The following is a 13,306-nucleotide window of genomic DNA, read 5'->3' as shown; positions in this document are numbered from 1 at the left end:
AGCTTTTTAACTATAAGTTAACTTTGAAGTTAGCTCCCCTTAGAGTCATTTTTAAACACCCATAATAAACCACATTGCTCAATCCAGTTGCAATGAAAAAGCAGGAGCGTGTAATGTTCTCATGGTTCTTCTATCACATCTTCACTCATCTTTCTCAGGTCTGTTTGTGTACATGGGGAGCTGTAAAGTCAAAATTATTCATACACTGTGAGAAAAGACCACAACGTTTCTCCTTCCCCGTCATTTTGTTAAAAGTGTGCACATATGTTCAAATTAAGTAAATTGTTCATCTCCCTTTTGTGATCTGGCACAGGTTTGTGACTTGAGTTCACGTTTGGAGTTTTGAAACCCCATCCACCCCATATGGATACTCAGAGGAAAAGCGGTGCAGCGGGGCTTGAAGCAATCTTGCTCTTGGCTGAGTGGGAAATAGAAAACAGCAAATGAATGAAAGAAAGATAGAGTCAGTTTTCTTTCCCTCTTTGTTCAACGCTCTTGCCTGATTTTCTCATTTGTGGTGGAGTTATTTCTCAGGCGTAATGAGGCACAGTGGATTGCAGTTTTGAATGCAGAACAGAGTGCGTTGAGCCAGATCTTCAACACAAAGCAGCTTACGCAGTTCGCATACAGCCGCCTGAGTTTCACAATCATGTCAAGGATTTGGCCCAACCGATACTTCCCTCAGCATAAGCACCTTGGCAAGGGTGTATCTGAATAGAAACACCAGTAATAATGGATTGTGAAACATCTAGAAAGTCCTTATGGGCTCAGCAAGGATGCAAACCTTTGACACCAGAGCCGTTGAGTTTGAAAGGGAAGGTTCATTGAAAAATTAAAGTTCTGTTATTGTTTATTCACCCTCATATCATTCAAAACCTGTGTGACTTTATTTCTTCTGTTGAGATGTTTCATAGAATGTCCAAGCTGCTCTTTTCCAAGAACACAAAAGGAAACATTTCTAACAAAAATACATTTTAGAAATAATTTCAAAAGGAGAAAATTTAGTTTAAAGTGCCTCCAAATTCTTCTTGTTCTCACAAAACTCTGGAAGTTTTTGTTTTATCCTCCCTGTTCTTGCCGCACATGCCTAATACGATATTCCTCACACGCTGGCGCTGCTGCAGTTTCTCAGACAGTGTGGCTTTGTAGACGAAAAGTGAAGCAGATGTTTGTCAGATATTCCACTGATGAGCCTGTCAGCCGTTGCGGTCGTGTCGTGGTTCTGGGGTCATTGGCATGTCCCAAAACCCAAGCTTGACCTGAATTAAACTGAATTTTGTGTAAAAATTTACTCTGAAAGGAATTTAGGGATTGTCTATGCACCCAAAAATGAAAATGCAATCATTATTCTGTTCCAAATCAGTTAGACTTTCTTCTGTGGAACACAAAAAGAAGATATTTTAAAGAATGCCATTACAGTCAAAGATACAAAGGTTGTGGTTAGATTAGCGAAATTTTGAGAGCAAATAGGTCCATTGTCTACTGTCAATAGTGTAGCTATTGATCGATGTTAGGGATGCATTTTTAATGTCATCGTTATTGGCCCAATAAGGAAATTTGGCTGATATATATTAAAGCCGATAAATAATGGATTATTTCCTTCAGCTGAGACACTTCAGATGCGCACTGTTCACCATGATGGTTTTGAATTGCTTGAAATATGATTGGAATCATTTCAAAAAAAGAAAATACAGTTAGGTGCAACTACATGATGAGACTTATGTTTTTGTAATCAGTCTCTCAAAAATAAAAATTTGGATTTAGATTTATCGGCAAATTTATCGGTTATCGACATCAGCCAAAATTTTCATATCGGCATTCCTAATCGATATATGAAGCACAGCTCACAAAAAAAAGTCACTTTCAAACCAAGCAGTGGTCAATGCAGTGAATTTATGTGACCAACTTTTTCTTTTTCAATCTTTTTGCGAAGTTTCCAATGGGAAATCATTTGGCCTATTGGAGGTGTATTTAAAGGTGTCTTCAAACCACAATCACTTGAAATAAACTCTCCACTTCTTCAAGTACTTACAGAGTTTACATCAGGTGTCACACAGGGATTTTCTCATGTCTGCAGACTCCAGAATCTCAGCTTGTGAGCGTCGGACTGGATTGGAGCACATGTGTCGGCTCTCAGAAGCCAGCGGTTCTGTGGCGCCTCTCACAACTGATCAGAACCATTACAGATGCTTGGAAATGGATCATCACTCTGACTTAGAAGATTCTCATGCTTGATTTATGTGCATTTGGAGCCATGAATGCACAGATGGTGGTGTGTTTTCTGTTTCTGCATGGGCATGTCTGACAGCCTCTGCCTCTTTTTCTCCTTTTCTCCCGCTGCTTAATTTATAGTTATAAGGTAAATATTATATAAGTTAGATTGTGTGTGGTCTGTATGATGCCGAAGGTGCTTGACTCTTGAATTGTCAAGATCTTGACAAAACAATTTGATGAAAATAATATCACAACAGCATACATTTTTGGTCAAGATCTTGTATTGTCAATGCAAGAGTCCAGCACTCTGTAAAGTCTCCTCCAGCACATCCCAAAGACTTTCAATGAATTTAAGGTCTGGACTCAGAGGTGCCAATTCATGTGTGAAAATGATTCTTCATGCTCCCTCCCAACCATATTTGTGGTTCTCTCTTTGTAGAATTACATTTTAAAGTCATTATTGATGCCTTTCTGAATAAGGTATTTAGCTTCGGACACATTCCTAGACATCACCACGTAAAATTTCAAAACAATAAGTCTGGCTTGACTGATGTGACAAAAACTAGATAGCTCCCATTATAATCAACCAAGTTTTGACCCGTGTCCCGTGTTGACCATGAGTTGGGCGCCACAGTGTAAGTTTTCAGCTTTTACTATCTTTGTGGATACATGTAGAGCTCATTCAGCTGGTGTGTTTAGGCCATCTTCAAGGAAACTTTATAAAGACAGACCCATGTGAGATGTTCAGAAGTCCTATCAGTCTGTTGAATGGTAAACGGGTGCTGCGTGTCAGCTTGATGACGAATGAGTTTTCAGTCTTTCTCCATCTGTCTTGCTCTCTCTTTCTCTACTTATGAAGTGTTAATCTTACAAGCCTGTCTTTAAAGATCTGAGAGTGTTGTGTTACGACATCATAAATCCTGTTATTCTTTCGCTTTATCCCTCGCTTCAGTCCTGAGGTGGAGCAAACGCGAGGGGGCTGAGAGACAAGTTGTCCTTTTCCCTCAAGGACATGAAGATTGTCTTTACTCTAAAGCCAAGCTCATTCAGACACATTCACCAACTACTAAAACGGCTGATGTCAAAAACCGCAATCATCTGCTTGTTCACCAAAACAACAACACATTGATAGTTCTTCCACTAATTTGTAAGTCGTGACAAATGTATTTTTAAGTCACCCGTTCAAGTCTTACAATTGAGACTTGTGTTTACTTGAACAACATTTTCCGAACAAGGCCCATATTCTAGTTCCAAAAAAGGAATAAAGGAATACAGCTATTGGAATATTCCTGTAAATACAAATAAGCATCTAATGTTTCATATGTTGAAATATTCAGTTACACAAATTCTGAATAAGATGTTTACATGACCCAAAATTCAGATTTGCAAGCATATTAATCTGGTTATAACTTAATCAAAATATGACCAAATTCTAAAGGGTATCAGAATATTGTTTTGCATGTCATAGTACAACTATGGGAGAAACTTTTTTAGCATTGTGATTCATATCTAGCCTTGATTTAGCTCCTCATATCATAACAGTTTATCATTAATGACTGGAACTTTCCTATCTCAGAGAGCTAAATCTTTCCAGCTTTCTCTACATATTCACGCAAGTTTGTTTTTTGAGATAAAAATAAACCCTCATTGTTGACACAACCATTATTAGCATCCCGGTTGGACTAAATATTTAGCCCGTTGTACTCTGCTTTTCATTGTACAGGTATACGTTTTTTTGCCCATCAGGTGCAAGTGATTTCAGTTTCATCTTTTATAACTTTTTGAGCTTAGTTTATTTGCTTTCAACAATTTTTTCCCAATGGAGACATCAATGTGTTTATGTGAAGAGTGAAACAGGAAGAAGAACATGCTGTATTCCTCAGCAGTGAAGACTTATGAAAATCTGTTCAGCAAGATTAAATCTGTTCATGCAAGCCCATTAACAGCTGAAAACAGATCAGAAAAAAGTAGATGTTTCCTGATGAATCTGTCCTAATAGAAAGACCAATTCATACGTAGTTTAAACAAACAATGTTTCTCTCCAAGTGCTGATCCCATCGCATGATGGAGCGTGACATTTTCCATGAGCAACGGCTCTCAAATTCAGAACAGATTGCATAAGTATCATTTAATCAGAAAAGGGAAGGAAATGTGAAATTTTTTTGGGGGGTAATTTTTTTTCTGGCTCTCAGCATATGGGGAGGTGATATCATGTGCATATCAGTGCTCTAACAAATGTCGTTTTTCAACAGTTGGTTAGGAAGATAAATGGCATTTTCTGCTCATTTGTTAAGTAAAGTTCTCATTTGTATAAAAACGTCTGCCAAATGAAAAAAAAAATAATGTAAATGAAGTTCAGGAAAAGCTGTTAAAGGGATAACTCATGCAGAAATGAACATTTAGTATGACTTTCTTTCTTTCCTCTGTGGAACACAAAATAAGATATTTAGAAGAAGTTTTCGTTCATAAAATGGAAGTCAATGGGGTCCAAAAAACAACATTGAATTTCGTTGCATTGAATTGAATTGGAAAGAAAGCTCAAAATATATTATTTTGTGTTCCACGGAGGGAAAAATTCTAACAGGTTTTGAACAACATGATGGTAATAAATGAACTCTTCTTTTAACAGAGGCATAAGATTGTGATTGTGTTTTGGAGCAACGCTGTTAGTTACACACTTCGCCAGAACATTCTCCACTGCAGATGAAGCATGTCTCCAGTCCCAGCAGCCGTTTTGAATTTCATCAACCTAATTATTCACCCTCCGCCATTGCAAGAAGTCACTGCGATGTGTAACATGGCTCCACCGTGTGTGATGTGTAGGTGGGCTGTAGACATGAATGCCTGTGGTGGTCCCTCACGACGCTTGTTTGGTTTAGGGTCAAAGGTTAGAGGCATCTGTTCACTGACCTCTGGGTTTGTGTGTATATGTGTCTCTCTCAGGTGTAATTGAACCTCATTTCATATAGACTGCAGTCAAACGCAGACATCTGGAGTTTCTCACTAACAATCTCTGGCACTGTATATGACACATCCGTCATGCCGCCTCCCATTCTCTTTGCTTTTCTCTCCTTCACTCTTATTTATCACCCGTCCGTCTCTTGCATTGAGGGCTGCAGTGCAATTTTGCTATGAAAGACAGATGGGAAGTTCTGCAGGCTGTTGAATGGAGTTTATGCTTGGCGTGTGGGGGAGAATCAAAGTGCACTTTTAGGTCAAAGTCAACTGTGGAGATATACAGTCTTAATTTTGACAATCAAAATGGGCAAATCTCACGAAACATGCAGAAAACATCTTAAAGGGATAGTTCACTTTGAAATAAATTTTTGGTATGTTTTAGCTTACCTCAAGGGCATCCAAGATGTAGGTGTCTTTTTTCCGCAGTAGTTTCAATTTTGATATTTTTAGGTCAAACCGTTCTTGTCTGTCAGTCATATAATGCAGGTCGATGGTCACTGTCTCAAAGAGCATGCACAGAGTCCAAATTAAAACAATTCCTCGTCGTCCAAATTAAACAATTCCCCATCGTAAGTACACATTGATGGCCTAAGACACGAAACGAGCGGTTTGTGTGAGAAAACGAACAGTATTTATATCGTTTTTACCACTTATACAGAGCCATGTCCAAGTGATCTGATCTGACGTGTACGCAGACTGGTGCATAGAAATATACACACTAGATGTCGCCTTGTCTACGGCAGTTCATTGGAACGAATGTCTTTAAGGCGACATCTAGTGTATATCTCTATGCACCAGTCTGCGTACACGTCAGATCAGATCACTTGGACATGGCTTTTCATATTGGATTTCAGACATAACTTGGCACACCTAAATTTAAAGGAGTTACGATTGTAAATGGGGAAAAAAAAGAAGACTAGTTTTACAGAAATCCCCTTAAAGGGGTGGTATAATGCCCCTTTCACAAGATGTAAAATAAGTATTTGATACCCCCCAGTGAAGTTTTAGCTCAAAATACCCCACAGATATTTTTATATAGCAGTTGTCACTTTTTGAGGGTGAGCAAAAATGCACCGTTTTTGTGTCTGTCCTTTTAAATGCAAATGAGCTGCTGCTCCCGGCACAGAGGGCGGAGCTACAACAGCTTGTGTCCTTTTACCTCACACAGACATGCACTGAAAATTGTTTAAACCGAAGTTAGAAAGATGGAGAGATTCAAGAAGAAGTGACAACATGTAGACAACATTTCTGAATGACCATTGGTGAATTTATGTAGCTTAGTTATCTTCTAGTCACTGATTAGCATATTCTGTCTTGATAATCTATAAATTGTGTTCCGGAGGCGGGGTTTATGTAAATTTTAGGGTTAGTGATGTCACTAACCCTGGAGGAATGTGGTGTAGTCTCTACCAGCGGTTTGTTGTAGTCCTTAAAAAGCTATTTCTTTCAAAGAAAATATCTCCCTTTGGTTTGAACTTTGAGCGTCGTAACTTTTCAGATGTTGTTTATGCTCAAACAGCAACATTACACAGTAACTAAAGTTAGAAAAGTGAAATCATATTCAACCACCCCTTTAAATTTTAAATAAATGAGTGGTTATTATTAATAACTTTTATTGTATTTGTTCACAACTTCATAATAAATGTAAAAATTTACATGCGGCTCTGTGCTGAAATATCTAGTTCAGTCATGGCACAGGCTGATAGGTACTTTACATGCAATCTGCAAGCAATCACATCATTATAGCATGAAACAAGCTGATTGGTCTCTGCTGATCCTGCAGCCAATGAGATTGCTTGCTCAACATTTAAATAGTTTGGTTCATTTTTTGGTGTAAGCTACTCCTGCAGTGCGCTATCAGAGTTTCTTTGAACCCCTCCACCTCCCCCAGCTCCACCTGCCTAGATCTAGTCCACCAAGACAAAATACATTAACATTGCCATATATTCAATAACATGCTAAAACTATTTCGAGAGTTGCCATGATTGAACTGAATTTTTGACAATCAAAATGGGTGAAAGTCACGAAACTCGTCAAAAACATGCCCGGGTCATGTTTCACTATTAAAACATTCAACTTTGTTTCATAAGTTTGTATCATTGATCATGCTCTGTTTATTATTGTGAAGCTGCTTTGAAACAATCTGTATTGTATGAAGCGCTATAGAAATAAAGGTTGACTTGACTTGATTAAAACATCAATTAAAGTAGGAAATAAAATTTTGCTTAAAAAAGTGAAACCATTAAAATTTGTTGCAGAGACAATTAAGTGCATCTCCCTTCCTTGTTTTCGTGAGATTTACCCAGGAACATCTTTCACTTTCAGGCCCCATGACTGATTTCATCCCTGGATTTAGTTAGTCTCTAATAAAACACTCCATCTGCGGCACAGCCGTGACAGGATTTATAGATCACACAGGAGGAGTGTGTGAGCGAGAGAAAGAGAGGGGCTGAGTCAGTCTTGGCAAACCGGCCTGTTGCTCACATTCTCCCACTCTGGAAAGACTGTGGCTATTGCCCTCATCCTCTTCCTTCCATCCTGCACTGTCAGGATGCTGTTGGGATCTTGTATTAGCACTATTGGCATAAAGTCTGCTTCCCTTTGCAGAATTTTCTGACCAAGCACTGCTCAGGGAAAAAAAATGTTTCACCAAACAGTTTGCCATTTTTATGTCATTTAGGCATGGACTGTACACTTGTACAGACTGAGACACGCTGCCGGGAAACCTAATATGTGAATTTGTTACACCTAAAATGCCTCAGGTTACTCTATTCAGTTCACTGACAGAGGCTGTGGAAATGTGAACTTGGACACCAATGCAGGATCTCGATCACATTCTTGTTTACTCAAGTTATTTGATCCTGAAGCATGGCTAATCTTAGTCTGAATCTTTTTCACAATCATTGCCATTCCATCGGAACTACTTTACCAATCTGTGAGGTTCACCAAACATCTGTTTTAGGCTCAGTGATTGACTCTTATCTTAGGAAGGACGCGTGATAGTCTGAGTTCACGGTGCAGAAGCTCATGAACTTCGATAGATAAAGAGCTTTTGTGTAAAGTCATTCTGGTCTTGAGTTCTAGAGCGGCTGCGAAAGTCATACGGATGGTTTTCATTATGACCCGTGTAGTGTGAGGCGCTCGTGAAGAGTTTGCACGTTTGGCAGCTTCCTCCTCATGTACTTGAGCTTTCCCTGGAGAGAAAACCAAATTGTGGACTGCGGGATATGCCCAAGCATCTTTCCTTTCTGCTTTTTTTCTCCCAGAGCCCCCTGTGATTGTTCGACCAGAACTCTTTAAATTTCTATTTCGCAATGTGAGAACTCAGAATCAAACTCAGGCTTGACTTGATCCCTCTCGACACTTGAAACACTTGCCTCTACTGTCCCTAATTTTTATTTTATTTTACCAAAAATGCACCAATACATAAAATTCACTGCAGTTTCCAGCTGAGATAAACACTAGTGGTGGTAAAATACCATTTTTTTAATTTCTTTTTTTATAATACTATCCTTTGTCAGTGCACATTCATTCTAGTGTAGTATTAGTCCAATAACACACACACACACACACACACACATATTACGCACACTCTACCACTCAAGCCTTTGTGTTCAGCAGAGAAGACTGGACAGATGGGTAATTGTGAGGATATCTGGCCCTTCATGTGATACGAAGAGATATGGACACTTTCATGGCCATGGCGAGAGTTTGTATTGTGATTTTTATTTGTGTTATGCACCTTGAAGTTGTGACTCCCAGCACCTGCACAGAAGGAGAGGACGGGGTATGTGGAAAATAGCTGACCTTGACCTGGAACTTACTTTAGGAATGAATGTCACTTGTAGAAATTAAACAGGTTTACAGCAGGTGGACTGGCAGCCGTTTTAACAGTAAAACGACAGGAAAGTGAAAATACAGAAGAGAAAAGGGTTGATTCTGTGAGTTGTTTGGAAATAATTTTTTCTATCAGGCAGCCCTGGTGCTCTTATAGCACATACAAATTCAAACTCTTAAAGGGATACTCCACCGAAAAATGAAAATTCTGTCATCATATACTCACCCTCATGTTGTTTCAAACCTGAATGAATTTCTTTCTTTTGCTGAACAGAAAGGAAGATATCTAGAAGAATGTGAGTAACCAGACAGTTTTAGATACGATTGACTTCCATAGTATATTTTTTTCCTACTATGGAAGTCAATGGTATCTAAAACTGTCTGGTTACTCACATTCTTCTAGATATCTTCCTTTCTGTTCAACAAAATAAATAAATGAATACAGGTTTGAAACAACATGAGGGTGAGTATATGATGGTAAGTATCCCTTTAAACAAGACTCAGTTCAGAATTGTACTTGTCCTCCTAACATTTCACTAGCCCCACCACTAAAGAATGCTCATTGTATTTTTCTGAAATGTATTTTTATTTTTGCAATTATTTATTTATTCATTCATTCATTTATTCACTCATGTATTTATTTATGCACTCATGTAGTCATTCATTCATTCAATCAATCAATCAATCAATCAATCAATCAATCAATCAATCATTAATTCACTCACTCATTTAGTCATTCATTCACTCATGCATTCATTCATTCACTCATTAATTCACGCATGCAGTCATTCATTCACTCATTCATTCACTCATGCAGTCATTCATTCATTCACTCATTCATTCACTCACTCATGCATTCACTCATTCATTCATGCATGCATGAATTCATTCATTAATTCATTCATTCATTCACTCCTACATTAATTCATTAATTTATTCATGCATTCATTCACTCCTGCATTAATTTATTCATGCATTCATTCATGCATTCATTCACTCACTCATTCACGCATTCATTCATTTATTCATGCATTCATTCATGCATTCATTCATGCATTCATTCACTCACTCATTCATTCATTCATGCATTCATTCATTCACTCCTACATTAATTAATTTATTCATGCATTCATTCACTCCTACATTAATTTATTCATGCATTCATTCATGCATTCATTCACTCACTCATTCACACATTCATTAATTTATTCATGCATTCATTCACGCATTCATTCACTCACTCACTCACTCACTCATTCACGCATTCATTCATTTATTCATGCATTTATTCATTCATTCACTCCTTCATGCATTCATTCATTTATTCATGCATTTATTCATTCATTCACTCCTTCATTAATTTATTCATTTATTCATGCATTCATTCACTCCTACATTAATTTATTCATGCATTCATTCATGTATTTGTAGTATTATATTTATAATATATTTACATTTATTTCATTTTTAAAAGTTTTATTATGTTACACAATATACATTTTTATAAATAAATAATACATGTAATAAATAAACAATAATGTCAGATAATACAATTTTAAATGTTGCCTTAACTAAAAATAACTTAAAAAATAATTTAAAGTTGAAGTATTTACATTACTAAAACTCAAATAAAAATAAATTGAAGCTAAACAGAAATATATATATAAAAAGAAAGACAAAAGCTCATATAATTACTGAAACTTAAAGTAAAATATGAATAAATACTATAATAGTATATAAATAATACTAAAACAACACTGTCCAAAACCTAAAGACTTATATTTTACATTTTAATTTTTTTAAATGTGCTTTTCTTTTACCAATGCTTTTCTTCACTATTTTTTCCTTCAAAAAGCTGACATTACTGAATGCTGTGTCATTTTCAATTCATGTTTTACTGAAGCTTCCAAGACTATCACATGTCATTTTAGTAAATTCAAGAAAATCTCCAGTCTGTTTTACATCTAGTAGCTGTTTCCATCATGTGGCAGGCATCTACTTGTCAGTGAGTGTTTGTCATCATACCACGACACTAACAGCGCTCCGCGTCCTCCCCTCACACACACGGCCCCGGGCATGTCTTAACCTGCGTTATATTGCTCATGACTAGCGCCCATAAAAGGGGGTTTATTTTGTGGGTGGCCATTTTGTAGCTAAATTGAAGCCCGTATAAAGAAGCCCACAGGCCTATGGAGCTACTATAGATGGAAAGTCTTGTGGTCCCACAAGGAGTCTTGTGACTAAAAACAGCACATTCCCTCACTTGTGTCCACGCGAGCATGAGAAGGTCCCTGACATGCCTCAGCAGCGCACCTTATTCCAGGAGGTTAAAGGTCAGACGTGGGCAGTGAGGGGGTACTAGCCCTGAGGCGGTAATGTGTGTTTCAGAGTCTTTTGGGAGAGATGAGGTAGTGTGTATACAGAAATGTTTCTTGCAGCATATTAGAATGATTTCTGAAGGATCATGTGACACTGAATTAGTAATATATTTCATTAAATCTAATCATCTTTGTGTGTTGAAGTCCTGGCCTGTTCAGAGCTGTCATCTCTTATAGAAGCGCTGCTGGACTAAGCTTGACTAAGCCTTTGTTATCTTAATCCATAACCATAACAGCTGCGCACAGCCCTGCTAGTTGAAACAGCTTGTCTAAATCATCCTTTTGGAGGTATGGCCTATTGCCAAGTTTTTACTCTTTTCTAATGTACAATAACTATAACGATAACTATAAAGTTTTAATAACCATTCTAATCCAATAAGAATAGGGAAATCCACACCCACAACTATAACCAACACAGGCTCATTGGAAAAACAAGCCTGTGGGGACATTTCTGCAAAATGATATTGCGTTGCTTATTGAACGTTTCACGACACCTTTGTGGAGAAATGATGCTCGATCGCATTTGAAAATAATAAATATATACAATATAAATATAGAAAGATATTCCAAGAATTACAATAACATTTTTACCACTTAATAAAGTGTTATTTTAGGTTCTGTTTACATTAATACGAATAAATACGAATTTGTGGAAATGAATTTGTGGAACGATTTTTCAATTTTCTTATATTTTAGTTAAAAATTGAGTATTTTTGTTGTTTTTGTTATTTCTATTAGTTTTTTTTTTTTTTTCATATAGTCTATATATTTATGTCTATATAGTTTTAAGTTTTGTTATTTTAGTACTTAAAGATAATTTAAAAGAAAATGAGAAATGTAGCTGAAATAAATGTTTGTCTTTTTTTTCCATTTCATTTAATGTTAATTTTTTTTTTGTATAATTTAAATACTATTATAGTATTTAACATTTTGAATTTTATTTTTATATTTTATCTACAATTTTTTGTGTTTTTGTTGTGTTTTTGTAATTTTAATTAGTTTTTGTTTAAAAAATTATATCCCTATATAGTTTTTATTAAGTTTTACTATGTTATTTTAGTACTTCAATTCAAACCAAACAGAAATGAGAAAATGATCTGAAATAAATATTTACTTATGATATTTATTTATAATTAGCTAAAAAAAAAAAAAAAAAAAAAAAAAAATCATTCTGTTTAATGTTTATTTTATTTCATGTACTGATTTTTTACAAATTTTTATAATGGTTTTACCTTTAGTAACTCCGCCTCATGAGCACATTTTACTGAAAATCATACTTGTCAGAAATCGCATACTGTATAGGTCCTACATTTTGTTTCAAACTTACTTCGTAACCATTAATGTTCGTAACCATTCGTAACCATTGGGATGTTTGTTAGCAACAGTAACCAGGGGGGGCGGGGCTGAGCAAAGGATCAACTCCAAAGTTTTAGTTGTTTCTTTCTTACATATTAAAACTTCAGCATAGGCTGGTCTTTCTAAAAGCTTTGCTAAAGCTGTTCTTCATCTGCTTTTGCTGTGTGATAGTCACCGCCAATTTAGCATTTAAGTCCACTTTATCTTATCTGTCTTTACAGTGAATGGTCCACGTAACCTGGTTCATTCTCTTTTTATTTGCTGTTTTCATCTTCCTCACTCTTTCCCCCTCCAACCTCAGATCTGTTCTGAGAATTGAGGAGTTTGATGTGGTGCTGTATATCTGCCAGCGCTGACCTGTGTATGAGTGCAGGAGGGGGACGCTGACCGAGGGGCCCGTTTGAGCCATTATCAGACCCAACCATCAGTCTCAACTCAAGTTTCAGCCATCCCCCACCTCCCTCTTTACACTCCATCCACCTCCTTTTTTCTACCTTCCTCCTCGTTGTGAACCCCTGCAACCCTGAGCCCTGTATTATCAACGCCAGCTTTTTTAAAATAAA

The sequence above is a fragment of the Leuciscus leuciscus genome (genome assembly GCF_965113295.1).
Source record: "Leuciscus leuciscus genome assembly, chromosome: 15".
NCBI lineage: Eukaryota > Metazoa > Chordata > Actinopteri > Cypriniformes > Leuciscidae > Leuciscus > Leuciscus leuciscus.
Note: the sequence above shows the minus strand (reverse complement) of the source record.